This window comes from Toxotes jaculatrix, chromosome 10 (assembly GCF_017976425.1).
Source record: "Toxotes jaculatrix isolate fToxJac2 chromosome 10, fToxJac2.pri, whole genome shotgun sequence".
In the NCBI taxonomy this organism is placed as follows: Eukaryota; Metazoa; Chordata; class Actinopteri; family Toxotidae; genus Toxotes; species Toxotes jaculatrix.
In genome coordinates, this window is record NC_054403.1 from 13,125,010 (window position 1) to 13,146,784 (window position 21,775).

Below are 21,775 nucleotides of genomic sequence, written 5' to 3' on the forward strand. Positions count from 1 at the left end.
ATACTTGGTGTACTGACCCAGTGGAAAGGAAAATTAAGTCTCTTCTTTCTCCAGGGGGGCTGCAGCTTATCCCAAAAAAATCTAGTTTGCTTCATCCATCTGGCAAGGGAAAATATTATACTGGCCATTTTTTTTCAGGCAATAAAAATCCTGAATTTAAAAAAAAAAAAAGTTTTGCATCTGAATATCACTTTTGCTAACTGTCTCTTTATATCACACAATCTAATAGGTAATGTTGCTTAATGTACAGCGGTGCAAGTGTTTTGTGAGAGCAGCCGCTGTTTCATGTTCTTCCATTCAATGTCTGTCAACCCTCTCTGGACACAGGTCCTGGCTGGTTGCCTTGGAAACGAGCATACGACTATTCTGAGAGCCAAGGTGGTGAGAGAGAGAGAGGGAGAGGAAGCCAGTGTAGTAAAGGTAAGTCACACAAGGACCCTCTGGTCAACCTGATAAAGTGTGATGAAAATCAAAGGCCACGACTCTGTGGCGCCTGCGATTCAAGAGAGAAAAAAAGTAACTTTTCTGAAAGCACTGAAAAGAGTTGAACACAATGGAACAAATATTGTGTTGCTTTTAGAGTGTGTCTTTTAAACTGTAGGAATCAATACAGAAAATAGAGAATGGATTTTTTTTCTCCTTCTCATGTAGGAACATACTCAGTGCAATACATTGCAAAACATGCTGGCTCTCAGTTATTAGTGTTTTTTCTTTGTGCACATTTTTACACACACCCTCTGCACCCTCAACGCCCTGTTCTGTGCATTAATTACATGTGTCTGAAATGCAAGCCACACTCTTTCTTTCCCCGACACTCCTTGCATTGAACCATTATGCATGAGTCCAGGTCTGGGGCTCCACGCTTTTTATTCATGTTCTTTGAGGAGGCTGTCAGGCCTAATTAAGACAACATGCTTCTAACCAGCCTGTTTGGATAGCCTGCGTCTCCCTGCCCCCCACACACTATCTACGCCTGAATTTACCGCTGCATATGTGTATCGGTGCATTTGTGCATATGAATCTCTGTGTCAGTGCTTTGTATGAATTCCAGAATAAATACATGTAAAGATGCAAGCAACTTGTAGGGCAACATAGATTATATTTACTATTATAATTTACTACATACTATTCGCTACCATCTAACTGAGTGAACGGCATTACATGGATTTATTAAAGTGTATATGGTTTTGAGCACATGTAGCAACTATTGCATGATGCACTGTTTAAATGTGAGTCAGTGTCAAGCTAGGTGGAATTTAGAGCAATCGAAGGGAAGAGACAGAGAAAGAAAGCGTACGTTTTTTACTTTACTGATAACGACAGCCAGACCACTTCTCCATGCTTGTCAGTCAGAATGGTCAGATCTCATGGATTTAGATACACACACATAAATGTTGCAGGCAAAGAAGCTGCCATCAGGTCAGTGTTTGTTTTCCTTCTTTTGTCCCTCCCTTCATCCTTCTCTTGTGATCCAAGGTGACAGGAAAGCGCTGGGGTGGACATGGCCAATGAACATATAGTACGAGGGCAGAGAGAGTGGCCTGGGCAGCATGGAGGGGAGATGTAGGTCTGTTGGTGACAGCACAGCAGCCGCACAGAGGTTCACAGAGCCACTCCAGAGGGTATAATTCAATCATAACACAACCGTGATGAAGACAGAGAGACAGAGTTGGGAGGGAAAAACCAAGAGAGTTAGAGGCAGAGGAAAGGAGAGCAGATAGAGGCATGAGTAGAAAGAATCAGATTACCATGCTCTTAAAGGGGAGGGGAGGATGACACTCATCCGACCTGATTTAAACGACAGAAGCGTAAGGAATGAAGTCCTCGGTTTGTCTGTCCCCTGACCTCGCTGGGGAGCGACGAGTGTGTGAGAGGGGAGCAGAAGAATTGGTCATGCTTGGAGTGAGATGGTGCCTAATCGTCCAGAGGCCGGGATTGAGTAACTGTGACTGGGCGCATCCGCTGCCGAGTGAGGGCCAGCGAAAATCTGAAAAGCTAAAAAGTCATAATCAGGTTTTTTACGCAAGCCTATGAGCGCCGTTTGCATGCGGGATGCTTACGGCTGTGTGTTATGAGGCCGTCAGCCACTAGTGGTCCCACAGACGTGACAGAAGTCATTTCACCTCAGCTCCACTATGCTCATGCACATTCACAGGATCGTAATCGGGCCCTGCGCTCTCTGGCTGATGCCGTCTCTGTGAATGTAGCCAGTCTGTGCAGCTGGTTGGCTGAACTGATGGTTTTTAGTTCACCTATCAGGCTGCCTTTTTTTTTTCTTTTTGCCTTTCAACCTCGATTCCAGTCACTTTTATCCCTTTTATTTGTCTATTTTTGTTCATCTTCAGCAATCAGGTGTTGTAATTGTATCAAACAACAGTGAGAAACAATTTCATCCCTGCAGTAAAAACCCCTGTGATTATAGTTGAAGGGCCCAGATATTTTCCTTTAATGTGTGTTTGTTCTTTCCCAGCCATGATGTTGGTGTGCATGTGTGTATGTGTTTATGTCCGTGCATGTTTGTCTTAGACTATTGATCTGGCCAGCCCACAACATTAAATGAGAAGAGCAGAGGCTGACAGGGAGGGAGACGGAGAGAGTGATGGATGGCAGTAAAAGAAGGGGAGCTGCAGGCAGGCAGAAAATTTTATCTTCAAGTGCGTGTAATGTGAGCGAGCCCGAACATTTTAAAGTATCAAAAAAAAAAAACAGAGAATGGCTTTAAGGATCTAACCAAGGACACTTTTCATGCAGTTGTCTGTGCTCCCAATTTTCCCAGTTGTGCCTGTCTCCAGTCTTACCCAGTTCAGTCACAGCCGGTGACACCCACCTATGACTGAGGGATGAAGGGGAGAACGAGAGAGAGACAAGAAGAGATGCGTGGACACAGAGGGGGGCACAATACTTGACAAAGAATATACTGGAAAACACAAGGGAAACCCACAAACTTTGTATTGTACATAAACACACACACACACACACAAATGTGTAAATCCATATAGCGTTACTATACGGATGCAACACGATTTAAGGAAGTGACTCGGAAATATCAAAACAACCTTGAGGAGCTTGAGCTTGCTGTGAACACTGTGTGCCTCCACTACATGAGCTCTTTATATCTCTCCTGTTCAATCAATCTGCTCTCTACTCTTTCATCCATTAGTCTGGCCTCCCTCTCCCCACATGTTATTTGTGTCATTGTACTGCGTGTCCTGTGCAGTGGGTATTGTAAAGAGCAGTGGGGAAGGCACACACACACACACAGAGTCACAATTCATGTGTGTGATGCACTCAGAGCAGGCAGTGGAAATGTCACAATGTCGCTGGCATGATGGCTTATTAACTAGGTCTATCTAACTGAGGGGGACAGCAAATGAACAGGTTCTCTTCATCTATCACTGTACGAATCATACTATAATTGCATGCCATGAAACACACACACACCTACGCACTATACGTACACACACACACACACACAGAAATGTACATTCACACATACACATATGGGAAAAACATTAATATAATAGTACGTCCTTGCCATCCTGATTGAATGGCATTCTTTGAGTCTTTACAGTAACTTGTACAGACCCAAGTACTGTATGTTCACATGCAAACAGGGACACGTGTGTCAGCTGTTGCAGCGTATACATACAACGCACTGCACTCACAGGAGGTCAAGAGCACCATCTGTGCATGTTCAATACTTAATTAGATTCACAACCACTGAATAATGTATTTGTGGGACAGAAATAGATTGGAGGTGGGGAATACCTGAGATTACGATGGGGCCCATTTTTGACACTTTTTTCGTGGAAATCCTTGAAAATCATCATGTTTTTCATTCCCATTAACTGCGCAGCTCATCTGGTGGGAAGCCAATTAGTCAGTCTCATTAACTCGAGGGTTCTTAGGTTATTAAAGTGATACTCCACCCAAAATTTATTATCAAACACTCACTCTCTCACTGTAGGCTTGAACAATGATGGTCAAAAAGTTTGTAGTTTAGTTTTTCCTCATTGTTGGTTCAACTTGAATTCAGTTGCTTTACACTGGATTGTGATGGTTTCCCATTTTCTCTGTGGAAATGTGGGATGAATACAAACATAGAAACTTCTCAAACCACTCCTGCAGCACAATCCATTGCTCTGTAGCCCATTGGAATACCTAATTTTTCTGCATAAAATGACTAAATAAGGCACTTATGATGGAGCTTTGGAGCGTTGGGGGACAACAATAATATAACTCAGTTGTGGATTTTGCCATATTTGGTGAAAGTAAATTTTATTGCATACTGAGTATGTGGATAAACAGTGTGGACTGTGGCGCAGAAGTAGTGTGAGAAGTTTATAAGGACATTTTAAAGTTTTTTACAGTGAAAATATGAACTTACAACAGCTGTTGATGCCCGACAATGCGATTACAACCATCTTTCAGGTCTGCAATGGGACAGTGTTTGATGCCTTAATTAATTCAAACTGACTTTGAATTAATTAAATGTACTAATTGAGCCGTGCATTTCGGGCACGGTGTCACTCTAAGGTCAATCGTTACTACTTATCTTCAACTATCTGACAGATGACAGATGATTGCTAATGACTAATGGCACATTAATGCTACTCTGCACAATGAAGAAGTTGATTCAGTGCTCCCACAGTCAAAAGTGTGTCACCGAGTGTAAGTACAGGTTATGTAAAAACTGTGTCAGCCTTGTACATCTGTTCCAACTACACAGAAAACAATGCCGTGTTGTGCTGAAAACAGATATTGTACTCAAACTCCAAAAAGGAGGAGCTTTGTAATGCCGATGTATCTCCTCGCTGTCAACACTGACGCGCTCATAAAACACAAGGCCTCATTTTAAGTCAAACAGGAAATAGCCTGCACAATCCTGGGAACAAACAAGAGAGGACAGCGGTGCAGTTTGATTGGGCCGTGAATGGTCGCTGTCATTACAAAGCACCACTGTAAGCTCCATCGATTATCAAAGGGCTCCGAGCTCAGACGGGGAGTCTACTGATCTTTCCCAAGCTCAGACATGAAAAGCCCCCAGTGACAGCTCATAGCCTGGGCTAGATCACGCCGCTGTGCTGGTGGGGTGGGGTGGGGTAGGGGGGCTTCTGTGGAGCCTGTTTTCTAACCACCTGCTCCACAGGCCGTGGTTTTGTTTTCTTGTTTTCTCTCTCTTAACGTTGCGCTCTGTCAGGGGCGACAAGGATGTGCTTTCATGTGAACTCGCGGGCCAGCGACGACATCGTTGTGTGAGAGACACTTGGTAAAACAATGCAAGACAACCTTTTATTATGGCAACGCCTCATTACTTTTTAACCAGTGTAATCGTATGTGCTGCTCCTCATGAATTATTCACAGGTGAGTTCTCGTCACAAAATGACAGGGGGAGATAGCGGAGCGCTCCGAGTGAAAAAACAAGCACAAAAATAGGAGAAGGCACATGTCGAGAAAGCGAAGCAGTGATACGTTTCTTCATACCTTCCATTAACTTGTAAAGACTTTCATGCAGAGGCCATTGATTATGTATGTGAGGCTACGACCCTGTGACGGAGTACAGTCGAGGCTTTCAGCATATGGATCGCACATTGAGAGTTTCTTTTATCTGGTACATGAGAACGTTACTTTCAACTGAATTAAAGGAAAGTGGTACAATGTTGTGTTTTCTCCTTTCATCGTCTGTATTTGGCAGAGGATAAGAAATATAAAGAGGAAGTGGGTGCTGCTAAAGAGAGGTCAAAACACTGAGTCAGGGAGCGTCTTTGCCTATTAGACCACCTGAGATTCTGAGCTGGTTCGCTGGGGAGTTTTTCCTGCTGCTGAAGCATTGTATGTTTGTGTGTGTGTTTTGAGAGAGGGAAGGAGAAAGGGAAGGAAAAATAGATGACACCTCTGCCTTTGCGCTTCCCTCTAGCTGTACCTCATGATATTTCTTTGGTCACATTTTCCCACTTTAACTTCCTGCCTCGTGGTGACTAAACCCTCTGATCAGATTGAAATAAACTGGCCTTTTATGAATCACTCTGGTGTAGAAACTGCAACTTTATTGACTGAACCGAAACTGAAATCTAAGACAAGTTAAGGTTTTGCTGAGTGGTTCACACAGCTGTGAGGCACAATATCGACATTGCAAGTCTATTCATAGACTTTAGCCGACTCTGTGGCCCCCCTGAGAGTCTGCCAGTGTTGTCACACACCCCTGAGGTTCACAGCTTTATAAAACATCCATGATCAATTAGACACCAATTAAACAACGTGCTAATGAGCTGCCTAATGACTTAACAGCCATATTTCCTCTGTGAGGTTTCTCAGCAATAGCTCAGGCTGCCTCCCTTGTGGGCGAGATCGGGTAACAGGAGTCACGGAGTGGGTGTGCACTGTGACTCAGTTTTGCTGTCAGTGTGTCTTCTTCTCTTGTCGTCTCCCCACTTGTTTTGTGTGTTTTCTGGGGTGCGGTCAGGTGCACAAACTTAGCCTTGGCTCGCTGACAAAGAGTGGATTGAGCTGTTTCCAGATCAGATCAGTCTGACGGAAACTGTAGACAAGATAACCATTAAAGCCACCAGCACATGCTAGACTTGAGGTGAGGCTGCTGTTACCTTGGCAACCTTTTGATTCCTTTCATAGTCGGTTAAAGCATTAAAAAAAATTTTTTTTTTTGGTCAGTGGATAAACTTGTGAAGACGCTGACAAACACGTTGTACTCATTTTCTATTACCACTGGAATAAATATATTCTCTTTTGTTACATAATCTGGTCTACTTTTCTAAATTTGCTCCAGTGTGACTTGTGATATATTATGTTATAACTCAGCATTAGTAGCTAGTTCTACTGACCAGCAATGCCCACACGGGTTAAAACAGCCAGGGCACACACTTTCTGCATTTGTGTGACTCAGAGCTCAAATGTGTGAGAAAGTAAAATAAAATTAAAGGTGAGTTTGAAAACCTCTAGTTCAACCCTGCTATTCTCTCGCTCTACTCCTCCACTCTCTGAGTCAACCGCCTGCTTTTCAAGGCTTTCATCCACAGAACGCAGAGTGAATCACAACATTTATATCATTAGATTTTTGCCAAACTTTGTTTAAGAAGTTGAAAATGCTAATGCTATGTAGGGAGAGAGAGAGAGAGAGAAAAGAAAGGGAGCTCAGAAGGAGATGACCCACTTAGTGTAATTATCGCTAACGAAGAGACGGGAGAGTTGCGAGCTGGGGAAAACACACGGGCCTAAATGCGTTAAATTAATCCAGATAATTCAATAGGCGATGATGAAACGCCACAATCAAGCCCCCTCTGGCTCTGGTGTTTGACTGATAATGCAATGGGCTGCTGTATGCGAACAGTCTTCCATAACCTTCTTGTTGTCTGTGTCAGGCGGTGTGGCTGTGGCCGGTGCTGCTGGGTTGTGTTTGTCTGCGAAAAGTGACAGCACACTAGCACACAAGCACATTTGCATGCACGCATTTATACACGCACACACATGGGTAAACACACCACTGTATACTGTCACCCTTGGACATTTCCCGAGCCTCATGTGAGATTCATACAATGCGTTCAGCCATGGCTGCCCGCCGGGTGTATGCAAGTGCAGCGTCTGAGGTTTAGTAACAAGATCATTAAAATAATCAAATTATGATAAGAGAGAGTCAGTCGTGCTGAAACTAGTTGTTTTGAGTCCATCAGAGGCGATGCTGTTAGTGTGCGGAGCAACGGCTGAGGGGAGGGCATCATCAACATTAGCTGACAGCATGGGAAAGAGCCTGCGGTGGATCTGAGCAATAATAGCATTACCACCGCTTTCTCACAATAATAACATTGCAGGAATAAAAGAAAAGTTCCTTTCTTGTGAGTTAAGTGTCCCACTTTTTAGCCTCAGAGCAAAACAATCCTAACTCATCAGATTGTGTCTTAATATCTTGTCAGAGAAGATGTCTGAGTGGTTCACCTCCTGTTAGCAGGCTGCTAGTCTGTTTCTGGAGGCGATGCAAAGAAGCATCTCCTCTAATTCACCGCCACAGAAAGAGAGAAAGGAGAGAGAGAGAGAGAGAGAGAGAGAGAGAGAGAGAGAGAGAGAGAGAGAGAGAGAGACCTACAAGTGTCTTCAAAATGGATGTCTGCACTTTTATCTTCTGTGCAAATATTTGTTTGGTGAGAAAAATATTATTCCACCTTTAATTACAAATGTGTCTTTCCTCCCTGCTTACAAACATCTCCTTTGAGACGTCGTCTTATTACAATTGCAGTTTAATCTGAAAAGGAATTAAAGCAGCAGTAATTAGTTTATAGGGGAGTCTAATTGTCTTATTGTGTTTTTAAAAAACATTGCTTCATCTCCTTGGGAACTTTGAAAGTAGAATAGTGTTTCCCCCCCGTACGGTCCCCCTCCCCCCACCCCGTCTCCCACCCCACCTCATCAACTCCTCTCTTCTCCGGCTGCTGTACAACAAAACTATTCATTTAAACCAATAATCTCCAAGTCATTACCACTTATCAAAAGGGCTGTAAATTAATTATGTTAACTGCAAGAATTTTCATTAGATCTTTAAATTTGTACTCTTCATCAGTTCTGAGAACTCAGCAATTTGATTACAGTTGATTTCTTTCTATTTAATGAGGCAAGCATTTCTTTTTTTCTTTTTTTTCCCTCTGTCCTCTTTGTCCGTCTCTCTCTCTTTTTTTTTTCATTAATTGGATTATGATCAATGCAAGCTTTAATGTTATGGAAAACTTAACCGAAGCCTCTATCTGCCATGACACAGTTTTGCTGCGGAAGATTAGAGAATGCCATATCTTCATTCGTCAAATATCAAACTGTCTTTCCTTAACCATGTTAGAATGAAACGTTGCTAATCACTGCTGACGAACGCACACTGCTGTTCTATAAAGATAATGAGTCTGCCAGAGTCAAGGGGAGAAACAAACAGCCAAGGAGAGAGGAGTGAGAGGGAGAGGAGAGGAGGAGACGAAATGTGACAGATCAACAAAACACAGATACTCCAAGTGCAACTACAGACTGACAACTAGTGTAAAACAAAAAAAAAAAGTAGGACCAAAGGAGAGAAGACAGGAGCAGCACAGGAAATGAAGGACAGGAAGATATGTAAAAACGGGTGTGGGGAAAGGGACCGCCACATTGTTTCAGGTTAGAGAGTTGACCTAAATGGAGCTGTGAGACAGAACGGGAGAGACAGAGTCAGAGACATTACTGAGACACATGTCAACCACCATGGGATGTAAGGTGTGAAAGAGAGAAGCAGAGTGAAGGAGGGTGAGAAAGGAGCGAAACCGAGTGAAGAGGAGAAAGGAGAGGGAGGGGAGGGAGGCAAAAAGGATGAAGACAAATTCAAAACACTTTGATGAGAAGGAAGACAGCTAAGTGGTCCTCCTCCAGCATGTCCACTTCTGTAAACTTTTGTATCATGCTGAGACTGAAATTGAATATTTCCCACCTGAAACCATGCATTTAATTACCCCCGCTTAGCACTAGTTTTGTTTGCAGCTGTTTAGATGAAAAATCTGACCGGTGATCCACCAGCCAAGAACTTTAAAAACCTGATGATTTATACCTTCCACATCCTCAGATGGTTTATTGACATGTGAACTGCACCTGTGCGCTTTAGCCTCCTCCACTTTGGACCCAAAATGTCGCACAGAGACACAGACACACACACAAACACACACACGCAGACACAGACATATACACACACACAGGTGCTGCTGGGTGGACCGTGGGGAAGAGGTGAGAGCGCTCTCGCTCCACTGAGTGGAAAACCTGATCGTCTTACCTCAGCAACTTCAGATGGAGGGACTGAGCGGAGAGACATCTGTGTGTGTGTGTGTGTGTTGTGAGAAGAAGAGCCAGAGTGAGAGCCTCACCAGCAGAGTCGTAAGAGTAGAGATTGAGGAAGGAGAAAATGAGAGATAGGACAGACAGAGTTGGAGACATTGGGTCCTTGGCTGTTGTCATGGCAACATATTAGCAAGCCGTAGGGTAAACAGGTGTCTTCTTGATCAATCCAGCTAAATGAGCTAATCAGCACTTGTGATATGATCTGCAGGGCTAAGAAGGAGCCGACGAGCCATGTGAGCTCTCAACCTCAGCCCTCTCGCTTCCGTGTCCGGCGCCCCTCAGCCCTGGCTGGGGTCAAATGGATTTTGACGGCAGTGTGCCGATCAGTTGGCTCACCACTGAACCAGGAGAAGCTTCCCACCGGCTAATGCTGTTTGTGTGTATGACCACCCACTATCATCATTAGCATCTGAGAGAGAGAGAGAGGGAGAGAGCACCGGTGTGTGGATTATCACAGCCACGCGTGCTATTATCATAACAGTTACGATAGCTACGCCTTCGTTGAATGGATAATCAGCAAGGTATTATGTGCTGGGATAATAGCACCGTGTGAAAACTGGATATTTCACTCCCGGGCTAACGTGCATGCACAACCGTACAAATCATTATAAGCAGGGGTCATGCTGCATTTTTGTTAAAGCTGTGTACTGCCGCAGATCTGATTACGATAACAACAGTGTATCTTATGATGATGATTATTAGGACGATTGCGGCAATGATGAGGGTGTTATTTCCAGGGCCGAGCTTACCTTTGTGTGTTCAGGCAGCTGCGTGCACGCGCGTGTGTGTTGGTGTCAGCATGAAAGAGAGAGAATGAGCAAATGATTGTAACAGAGAGGGATCACAACCACTGAAAATCATTTTATGTGTGAAAGAGACATCATCTGTCACATTTCACGCAAAAGTAGCATTATCACTTCAATAATACAGTTTGTCCTGATGGTTGGATTATTTAGTTAAAGAAACTAGTGAGAAGATTATCTCACTTTGCAAACTGCATAAATCTCTGTTTGCGCGATGACACACCTGCGTCTGTGGGACTTGTAACTAATGTTAGCAGTTGTCATTAGGAGAGACTTTGCACTAATTATCTCATCACTGTCTGTCTCACTGGATTCACATCCTGCAAAGCAAAAGGGAGAAATTCAAATCAAGTGCATATTCATTTGAAGTCTTTATCACCTACAATCTCTATCAAAAAAAAAAAAAAAAAGAAAGAAAGAAAAAAAAGGTGCCGAGATGCTTAATAATGGCAAAAACATGACAGGGAACAAAAGTGGCTAGCAGGTGAAATCAAAGACTCGCACAACTGAATCTGCTGAAACAAGAGGTTTGCACTGCTCTGGTGTCTCCCCGTCTCATTTTAAGAGGGCTACATTTTTGTTGCCTTATGTCCCACCGCTGCTGTGGCCATGTACACATTATTAAGCTGCTCAGGCCTCTCACCAGCGTCAGGCCTCCACCCCTTTACTCCACTGCCCTCCCACCCAGCTCCCCAGAGATAATCAGGGTATTACAAATGAAAAGTCAGAGCCATAAATCAGGACCCTGCCCCCTCCTCCTCCTCCTCTCTACAGGTTCCCTCATTCTAACCTCCCGTCTTTGCCTAACCTGGACAAACGGTGGTTCTGCTTGTCCTGCTGGTGAGAAAAAGACACAGAAAGAAAGGGAGACAGAGGAGATATGGACAGAGGGGAGAGAGGGACAAATGAGATGAGTCGGGGTGGGGGGAGAGGGGTGGGGGACTGAGTAATCCGGGATTTCCACCGGATGACGACAGCAGTTGGCCCATGTCATCCATCAAACTCACATCTGTGTCACAAACATTCCTGTCTGTGTGTGTTTGTGTGTGTGTTTGTGTGTGTGTGGGTTGCAGTCCTACATGAGTCAGATGCAGCTGGTCTGCTCTGTTTTGCTAATATGGACATGCAGGGAGGGTGAAGAAATGCAAAAAGTAAATTAGTTTTAGGAATTTAACTTTGATGTTCTGTGAAAATCGTTCATGGAGATGTTCTACGGAAATAAAAGAGAACGAGTGACACGGATGCAGAGGAATTAGCCTTTTCACAGGCCACGTTGTAAAATCTGCCAAATGAAAACATCGTCTTTCCCTCGGCAAATAGCACAGCAGACAGAAGTTGATGAGAAACTGATGTAGACTGGGTGACGTCCTCAGACGTCCCTGGCAACAGATGAATAGTTGCTGCTGTTGTGTCAAACAGATGAGGACAGAGGGAGTGACAAGCAGCCTGATCCAGGTGTCAGACTCTACAGTACAGCAACTAATAGAAAGAGGGAAGGAGCGAAGAAGAGAAGGAGGGAGGGATAGAAGGAGGGAGGGATGTCTCCCCCCTTCCCTAGCCTGTCAGTCAGTCACAGAGGGGGAGAACGACAGGCCACAATGGGGCCCTTCAGCGCCTGGCTGAAAGTTGTAATTTAGCATGAAGAGCCATCGAGGGGCGAGCCTAAATATAGCTCCACATATACATTGTGTCTTGTAGAGAGAATAGCAATTAACAGCCAATTAAATGAATGACTGGGGTCAGCAGCAGCAGCAAACTAATGGTGGGTGTGTTGCTGCGCTACCGGATAATCCAAAGAGACAAAAAGAGAGGTTGGGGAACGAGAATGGGGGCAAATTTCTCCATGTTTTCTCTTTTCTTTTGAGCAAGGCAGCATAATGAGATTTGAAGGGTTCCAATTATCTGTGTCACCTGAGCTTTACGTACAGTGTGCGGCTGCCATGTAAAGCACTCAGATGTATAATAACTATACTGCATGCATGTCACCCTGCGCTCGCTCACTCAAACACTAACGTGCGTGTGTCGTCTTTGTTAGGAGATGAGAAGGCGGGAATGCGTGTTTAAAGAAAAGGTAGCATAGATTATGGATAGTTGCAGTTGTGTAGCACAGCCCTTACGTCATGTCACTGTGTGTGTGTTAGTATTTCACCAGTCGCTCCTGTCCGGCATTGATTGGCCAGTAGGTGACAGCCTTACTAAGTCACTGCAGTAGCCCAAGCACAACAGAACAAGTCCCCCTCTAATTGCCTTGCCTTTGAAAAGGCAACTCCTCGCTTCAAAAAACAAGGCGAGTCATTAACGCCGTTCTGGCAGCCATCCCATCTTCCCTCTCTCTCTCCCCCTCTCTCTGCTGCAGCTGATAACACCTTGTTCAGAGCCAGTGATCAAGGCAGAATCATCTCCTCCTCACCCCCATCTCCTCTGCAACTCCACCTGCGTAATTGCCGCACCTAACCTTTTCAGTGCTGCCTCCGTTGGGAGTCAGCCAGCCAGCCCAATTGGGCTGTGGGTATTAATAGAATCTCATTTCATGCCTCCATCGGATAAAACAAAGGTTGGGTTTCACCGAGCAAGTTTGATCTTATTACTGCGACTGTTGAGAAGGTAAAGGTGCACTGTGATCTCGGGAAGTTGTGTGTTTGCGTGTGCGCCGGCAGGGCCAGACCAGTGGGGGAGGGAGGGGGAGCAAGGGTAATAGCCAACAGGGTGTATGATCATGATAACAACCCATTAACAACTCCTCCAAATTAAAAAACAAAATATGTTGTTTGTCCTGGTCCCCTGGAACAACACATAGAGGTGTTTACTGATCCGATGCACTTATTGGCAGGAAAGCGTAATTTGTCAGTGGCCTCCAAAACCATTTCAAATCACTGTTGAACCATAAATCTGTAAATCTCTCTTTATGCTGTGACAATTCTGTTTTTGACATTTGGTTAGATTTAGGGAAAGTCGATGATTTGAGTTAAAATAGGTACTGAGTTAAGGTTTATGGAAACAGCGGTTTGGGTTTCATTAAGACTAGGGGAACTTCACTGTCATTCACTGTGAGTCACATGTTTTTTTTTATCTCATGGTGTAATGTTGCCTACTCCTCTCTGTGGCTTTGTTATTAATCCGGGATGTCCACAGTGGTTGACAATGAGCCTGTACAGTGATTTTATGGTCAAGTGGACCCACGTTGAGGTTCATGACCTTTCAGTGCCGCAGTTAAATGAAACTCATTAGTGGCTAAATACTCAGTGAAGCATTCTCTGAGTTAACGTATCCTTCATTTTTTTGTCAGTGGAGCTTCTTCACACTGACCTCCTTTAATTAAATCCCAAATTAGAGCCTGATTGTCCAGTTTGTAATTGTGCCACAGAGAGAGATTCCTGCTCATAAATCATGTGTGATTTGTCAAAGATCGTGACATCATAAATTAAGTTTAAAGGTGAATTGTTGGCCTAAGGGAATTTTCAGGTTACATGTCATGTTATTTTATTTTAATTGTCCTGTCTGGACGCGCGATGGATCAGTTAATATGTATAGCACCTGGTGTAAGTGTGAACTGTGCAGAGCAGCATGCTCTGAGGACTCTAAGGAGCTGAGCATGCGGCAGCTTAAATGTCCTTTATCCGGCATAGGGCCTTTTGACATGCCGCATTTTAATAGTATTGTGCTACCATTTAGAGATCAACGCAAGCCTCGCCATGCACACGCTGATGTGAGCTGTTCGTGGATGAGCTGCATCTTGGGAAATCTCTTTAATGAACGAACACAGTATAGAGAGCCGCGGAGGAAGCTTTCTGCTTAACAGTCACATCACTAACATACTGAGGAATGCATGGCCACATTTGGCATTTAAAATGTTAGTCTTTTATCGTTAGTCTCTCTCTTTCTCCCTCTGTCTTTCTGTCTGCTTCATCTTCCTGTTTCTCGCTCTGCTTTGTATCTTTTAGCTCTGTAACTAGGACTGTGGCCATCACTTTGCAGCCTGTTTTTCTAGCCTTAATAATGCATAGATGTTGTGGGTGATGTGGCAAAGGCATCTTTGTTCAGGGAATCCCTGGTGTGACACAAATTGATGGAGATCTATGAGAATCCAGCTTGTTATGAGGAAGCCGGGGCCATTTATGAGGTGGGTGTGGGTGGGGTGGGGTGTAAGGGGGCAGATAGAAGCCAGAGGAGGACGGAGGGGCGCAGCAGGTCACCGAAGACCAGCCACCGATTCTCATTTAAAAAACGATCGACAATGACAAAGGTTTGCTTTCATCCAGGGTTGGGGAAAGGAACAGAGAAGTGATCATTATACAACATACGCATACTCCCCCACGTGCACACACACACACACACACACAAACACATACATACACGCACACACACATTAACACAGTTCAGTGAGTCTGCTAGCCTCAGCTCAAACCTCTGTAAATTAAAAGTCTTACCAGAAAAAGCATTTATGTGCAATATGTGCAATAAGGAGGTGTGTGGGTGGGTGGGCTGCTGTCTTAACTGGGAATTAATGAGGGGGCAGGGTGAGGTAGGACGTGAGGGCTTGGAGGAGGTAGAGAGAGCAAGAAAAAGAGAGGGACACAGCGAGAGAGAGACAGAGGAGGGGATTACCTTGCAACAGTATATTGAATGGGAGGGATTCTCTTCTCAGTCCTGTTCTCTCGTGGGCTGATGGGACAGGAATCTCTCTGCCACACCCTTGCCATCTGTACACACAAAAAGATGCAGAGACCTTTGAACAAGTAAAATAGAAAAAGACACGAACACATGAACCCCTGAGATCTCAGACAGGAGGTGCAGTAAAATGTTGCCTCAACAGTGTCGCTACTTTGTGGACAAACCGTCAAGTGTCTCTGCAGTTTTCCTCTGAGTTGTGGGGATTTATTTGCAGCACTGCTGTGAGTCTGTAGGGACTGCTCCACTTTTACCCGTAATCTCTCATTTTCATTTGCACCAGAATACATTAATGAGAAATGAGACTCGGACATATATTTCAATGCTCATGCCTTTAAAAGAAGACTAAATATAGTAGGTTCTCTGTCTTTCTTTTTTGCGTTCTTTCTTTCTTTCTTTCTTTCTTTCTTTCCTTTCGTCTCTGTTTCCACACCATCTCCGTCGGTTCCTTTCTCTCATCTATATTTATGTACTCCATATTGAAAAGTTCTTTTGCCTTCAGAGCGAAGCTGTGCGTGGCTCCTCACTGCAATTACTGATTAATTACAGGGAATTAAAGCAATTAGAACTGCAGAGATATACAATTAACGAACACACGCTTCATGATGCCACACACAGGCTGTGCAATCACTAGATTGCAATGCAAATACCTCTCTCTTTTAATCTCACACAGTTTTCCTTTCATTTTCCCGTCCCTGCTTTCCAGCATCACCCCAGTATGTACGCCACACAACACACACACACACACACACACGAACAGAGCGGGATGGGGGGGTGGGGGCAAGTTTTCCAGTTCATTAGATAGTATTTAATTTGAAAACACCTCTGTGTTGAGGGAGATGTGAGTCCCCCCAGGGGATGAAAGCTGAAGCAGGAGTGGGCAGTGAGAAAGGGATTCCTCCATCTGTCCCACTCAGTCCAACAAGCTGGAGAAGGCAGACACCAGCAGCTCCTCAATAACCAGGGAAAAAGGGGTGAACTTTATGATGGTTTTGTAAAAATATAGCCCTGACAAAGAGTATTGTTCAAATAATAATGCAAATAACGTCCCTCTTTCCTCTTGCCAGTTTAGAAGAAACTCAGTATCACAAAATGTTTTAATTTATTGCGGCACTACTACTAAAACCTTAAGTCTTGCCAGTGTCATTGGCCTGATTTTTGACTTATGTTTGTAAGATGCCTTTAAAAAGACCCGTTGTGATGCCAGACAGATGTTGGGCGACACGGGACTGTAATGCAGCTAACAATTCAACAGTCATGTGTCACTGGATGACAAACACAGGCTCTAGCCAGGATTTTAGACATGCTGCAGGCATCGATCCAGAGCTATCCCTTTGATTAACAACCTAATACATCTGTTTAGTTTTCTTTTTTTCCACATTTTATATTTATTTATTTAGCTGTTGATACCACTCTCATATCTGTGTGGTAAATATGAAACTACTGTTAGCTTAGCTTAGCACAAAGACTGGAAACAGGGGGAAACAGCTAGCCTGGCTCTGTCCAAAGGTAACAAAATCTGTTTACCAGCACCTGTAATGGACTAATTAAGATTTCATATCTTATTTAATCCATACAAAGAAGTGTAAAACTGACACATCACGTTGTGATTTTTCAAGGGGTAGAGTGTGTGCCAGATTATTTCTTGGCTGGGCAGCATCTCCATTGGTTGCCTGGCAGCCTCACAGTGACAAGAAGAGTCCAGGAAGTAAATTTCTAAACTGTATTATTATTATTATTATTATAACACTTTATCCACTTTTGTCTTTTTTGTTTTCTTTCCTTTTTCAAATTTTATTTATCAATTTTTTTGTCACATTATACATGCTTTCATTTCAGTGAAAGGAAATCTGTTTCAACCCCGCACGCACAAATTTATGCGCCATGTCAACATCCATCTTGCACTTATGCCCTATCCTCTGTTTGAGTTTCTGAAATGCGATTCTTTTCCCCGCTGTATGTGTGTTCTGTCACATCTGTCCATGTTAAGTCACCTGTTGTTTTGTTTTGCTTCTATAAAAATAAATAATAGAAGTCATAATGATTTTAGAGAAAGCCAATACGTATAATTCCCAAAATGCTGAACCAGTCCTTTAACACTGAGGCGCCCTGGTGGCCTTGGGTTTTAAGGTGCAGACCATGAACTGCAACTACAACTTGAAGTCTTAACAGTGCCATGAGGCTGATGCATTTAACAAGTCCTTCTCTGATGTCAGGCAGGTGCTGGGCAGCACAATGCAGCCAGCAAATCAAAAGCTTTATTAAAGTGTCACCGGATGAAAAATATCCTGCTGGTAACAGCAAGAAAATAACAGCAGAGAGCAGGATGCTTTTCTGGTCTGTTCTGATCTGAAAACCAGGCATATAGTTATTAACTGATTTAATAAAAAATTATATTCACTCGTAAAGGCGTCATGGCTGCTCAGCTGTGTGGTGTTTGTATGGGCTTCCTCGTAATGCTCTGCTTCCCTCCCACACTATGAGAAATGTTGTCTGAACGTGAATATGAGTGTGAGAGAGTGTTTGTCTTTCTGTGATGGCCCTGTGACTGACTGACTGGTGATCTTTTCAGAGTCCCTGGGGACTGTGAAAAGGATTGAGTGGGTAGAGACTATAAATGAATTCTTGACTTTCTCACCCAGTTTGGCGGAAATGCGATTGTGCAAGCGTTTCTGAGGCTGTGGTTAGCGTGAATCACAGAGAGTTAGTGCTGCAAAAACTGATTTCCATCATCTGTTCTGTCGGGATACAACAAATAATTTCAAGCGCAGGGAAAAATGGTGGCAGAGGCACAGAGACACTTGAAAGAGAGAGCATACAGTTGTAAACACACATTTCACTTGCACTAATACAGGCATAAACTCTACTGTTATTGTACAGTAAATGAAAACTGACAGCGATAACTTTGACAGGCTGAATACAAAAACAAGAGATTTGCAGTTTCGGGGCCCTCGTTGTCCCGTCTCTCGAGTTTCCACAACAATAGCACGCATTCACAGTGAGAAGTGCATAATTTGAAAAGCAGAGAGGTTGAAGGAAAAACAATTTGTGTAAACAGGAGAATGAAAAAAACAGTAAAATAAATAAAACCTGAAGAGGAGAGATTGATAGGTGACAGGATGCTCCTCTACTCCTCTGTCTTTCTCTCTATCTCTCCCTGTCTGGCACTCAGAGTGTGATGCCCTGAAGCAATGCCCACGGATACACTCTCCTTTTTTCCCCCCACCCTCTTTACTTTTATTTAACAAAAAAGCACACCATCTCCGTGACTCGTATGAACTTTGAGCTCTGTCTTTTTCTTAAAAAAAAACTTTTCTTACCTGCACAAATTCATCCTGTGCATCTACACTTATCAAAAGTGTACATTAAAATAAACCTTATTTTTAATTGGCTTACAATGTTTCCACAACAGGCTGTCAGAGTCTCCCAGAGCTTATATAAAAACTGAAATATTCATATACATACATATTTTTCCCTTCAGTTTTTTTTTGCCCAGTTTCAAACAGGAACATTTTTCTGCACTTTAGGGTTTGCTATATTTATGAGGATGGCAGTGTCCCCACGGCAACACAGTGACTCATCCCAGGGTCTCACTGCAGGGAAGAGGCGAACCTCAGACCACACACTCACACCTGCTGCAACACACATATACAAACACGCACGGGAGGAAATAAGAGAGAGACGAGGTCAGTGTTCTTAGAAAGAGGAAGCGGAAAGTCATCAATACAGAAAGCAACACAAAAGAGGTAAAATGTTTCAGCGATGGAAAATAAAAACTGATTATTGCTGAAACCTCAGTGATTAGCCTGGTGTCCTTATTCGGGACAAAGTGGAGGATTTACCATTAAATCTGTCTGAATCCTTTCCAGTGAACTCACAACCAGAGGAGAGGGGAAATGAACAACAATCAGCTAATGGAAATGAGTTGGGGTTAGTGTGCCACTGGTAATGCACACAGCTCATGCATGTCACGCTCATGCATTTAGTAAAAAGGCAGAGTCTTCAGCCATGCTGGCAGCTCTGTGAGGCCGTACTGTATATGGTTGCTAACGATAATGATGACAATGCTAAAAATGTTTAGCATCTCCGATGTTTGTTGCATTTTAACATGTTAACGTTTTCTATTTAGTGCAAATTGACAAATTATGTCTGAAGCTGATGGGGATGTCATTAGCTGTGCAGATATTTGATCATAAAAATTTTTGAAACAATGATGGTGCAGGATGAGAAACTATCCCTTTTTTTTTTTATTAACAGTGCCCTGTGGATTATTCTTGTAAACACACGAAAGTTATGCATTCAGAGCTACTATCCAAAACATGCCGTGTGCATTCTTGAACTCTAACAAATGCATTGGATGTATTTCCTTCCTGGCAACTTTTTTTTTTTTTTTAAGTATTTTAAATGCTACCTTATTTTACATTTATGTTTACTTATTTTAACTTTATTGATAAAGCAGAATTTACAACAAAAATATAGAAAAATAATGCAGATTTTCAAAAAGCAGAGATTAAAGAAAGGAGTGGAGAGTAAAAAAGTTTTGGTGCTCAAGGGTTTGGCTCGTGTAAGAGATACAAAGTTTTTCATATCCAGATACAGTTTTAAAGCCTTTTTGTCCTGACTAAGTTTTAGGGTGTGTACATATACATTAAAACTAGCAGTGAATACACTGAACTTTGGTTTTTGATTTACGAACTTGCTATCAGTCTTCTTGCTGACTGTCTTTGCTGTCGATCAGCGGACTAGTGTGAGACCGTTGTCAGGATTGGGCGCCATGAATGTGTGGACAAAATTTCATCACAATTCATCCAATAGTTGTTGAGATATTTCAGTCTGGACCAAAGCGGTGACAGACCAACAGACACTGCTATCTGTAGAGCCTGGGTAAAAATTCTAAGTGGAGACAGTTTAGGGAGAGAGCACACAATCATATCATGCCATCTATTTTCTTTCTGCAACCATCTACATCTGTCATGATTATGAGCAGATTTACATGAAGGTCGTGCCATCACACGCAGACCTGCCTCAGTTCAGTGGCTAAACATGCCACAATTGTTCAGCAGTGAATACCGTATGAGTTCAAAAAAGAATAACAAGAGGCCATTTTCATTCCCTGTTTTCATCTCCCTGTTAATCCTCGCTCCTCTTTGCACGCAGGCTGCAGAATACCTTAACTACACTGTAAATGGAATACAGTTTACCATCACTCTCCCTCCCTCCTCAGTTTAACACATAATGACCGCACAGCTGTATACTCACACAAACGACACCTAATGCATTCAGCTCTGATAATGTGCGCTGTGGCATGTTGCATTTCCATACTGCTGCTTAGTACATCACCGTCACAAGAAGCCATTATGGTAATACGGCACCTGAGGGAAGAGAGACGGAAAGAGGGAAGGAGTTGCCAGTGAGATGGAGGGAAGAAGGAAGATTGAAGAGAGGGAGAGGTAGATGTGTGCACGGGTTAGAGAAGGGTAAACGGGTACTTCCTGGTGAAAATGGTGTGCAGGGACATGGTTATGTGATTCTTTTGATGTGATCTGTGGGCTGATGAAATAAGTTTTTTTACAGGTAGAGACTAAAAGTGATACAGTGGTTTCTGGATTTGAACAGGGAAACCAGTGTTTATGCTCTGTACAGTGTCTCATCCACGTAAGATATAAGAACCGTCGTGTTTGCTGGTCCCTTTAAATGGACCATGTTTAGTTTAGACATATAACTCCCATCTATTTGCCCACTTCAAAAACAGTTCCCCTTGATTTGTACAGGGCTGCAGTGCTCAAGTCCATTCTTGGTTTTAATTCCAGCTTCAATTTGTTTCTGTATTTGCCAAGTCACTTTGTAACTATCAGCTTATCGCTATCAGTCAGCTGTCAGTTCCCCTTAGACACAGATTCTTTACAGTAATATTACACGCACTCTTCTTCACTGCCTTTTACTCGTCCGGATATTTTATGATATTTTTATATTTTTTTTCCATGTAACAACCAAACATCCACATTTTAAATGTGCCCTTTTAAGCACCAGATGCGTGAAGGTATGGGCAGGTTTGTAGGTTTGTAACACTGTGCAAGAAGCTTTCATTTATAAAATCATTCGATTTTTTTTTTTTTTTTTTTAGAGTACAGCAAAGTTACAACCACAGTTTTAGCATATAATGCTGTTCCCTAAACAAATCTTTCAACTCTTTTTTTTGTAGGATACCATATCTATTTTATGATTTTATTTATCAATTTTATGAAGCAAAGCCAAAAGCTAGTTCAGAGGTCAGAGTATAAATCCTAAACATAAATTCTTCACATATTCTGCGTTTACATATAATCACTTCAGCATGAGTTGGCACTGAACAGTTTCAGATTTCACTTGTATAAGTCTCTGTTGTGTTTTGTAACTTCTGTGTTCCATATTCTGCTGCTATCTTGACCAGGACACTCCCTTCAAAGACAGAT

The 21,775-nt window shown here is 43.0% G+C and overlaps 1 long non-coding RNA gene across 1 annotated transcript in view; it reads left to right on the top strand.

The window, feature by feature from the left end:
- LOC121188486 overlaps positions 1-21,775 on the top strand; it is a 29,720-nt gene that overhangs the window by 1,294 nt on the left and 6,651 nt on the right. The window contains exon 2 of the long non-coding RNA XR_005894707.1: positions 328-420. This is a non-coding gene — a long non-coding RNA (uncharacterized LOC121188486). The remainder of the gene's footprint in view (positions 1-327; positions 421-21,775) is intronic.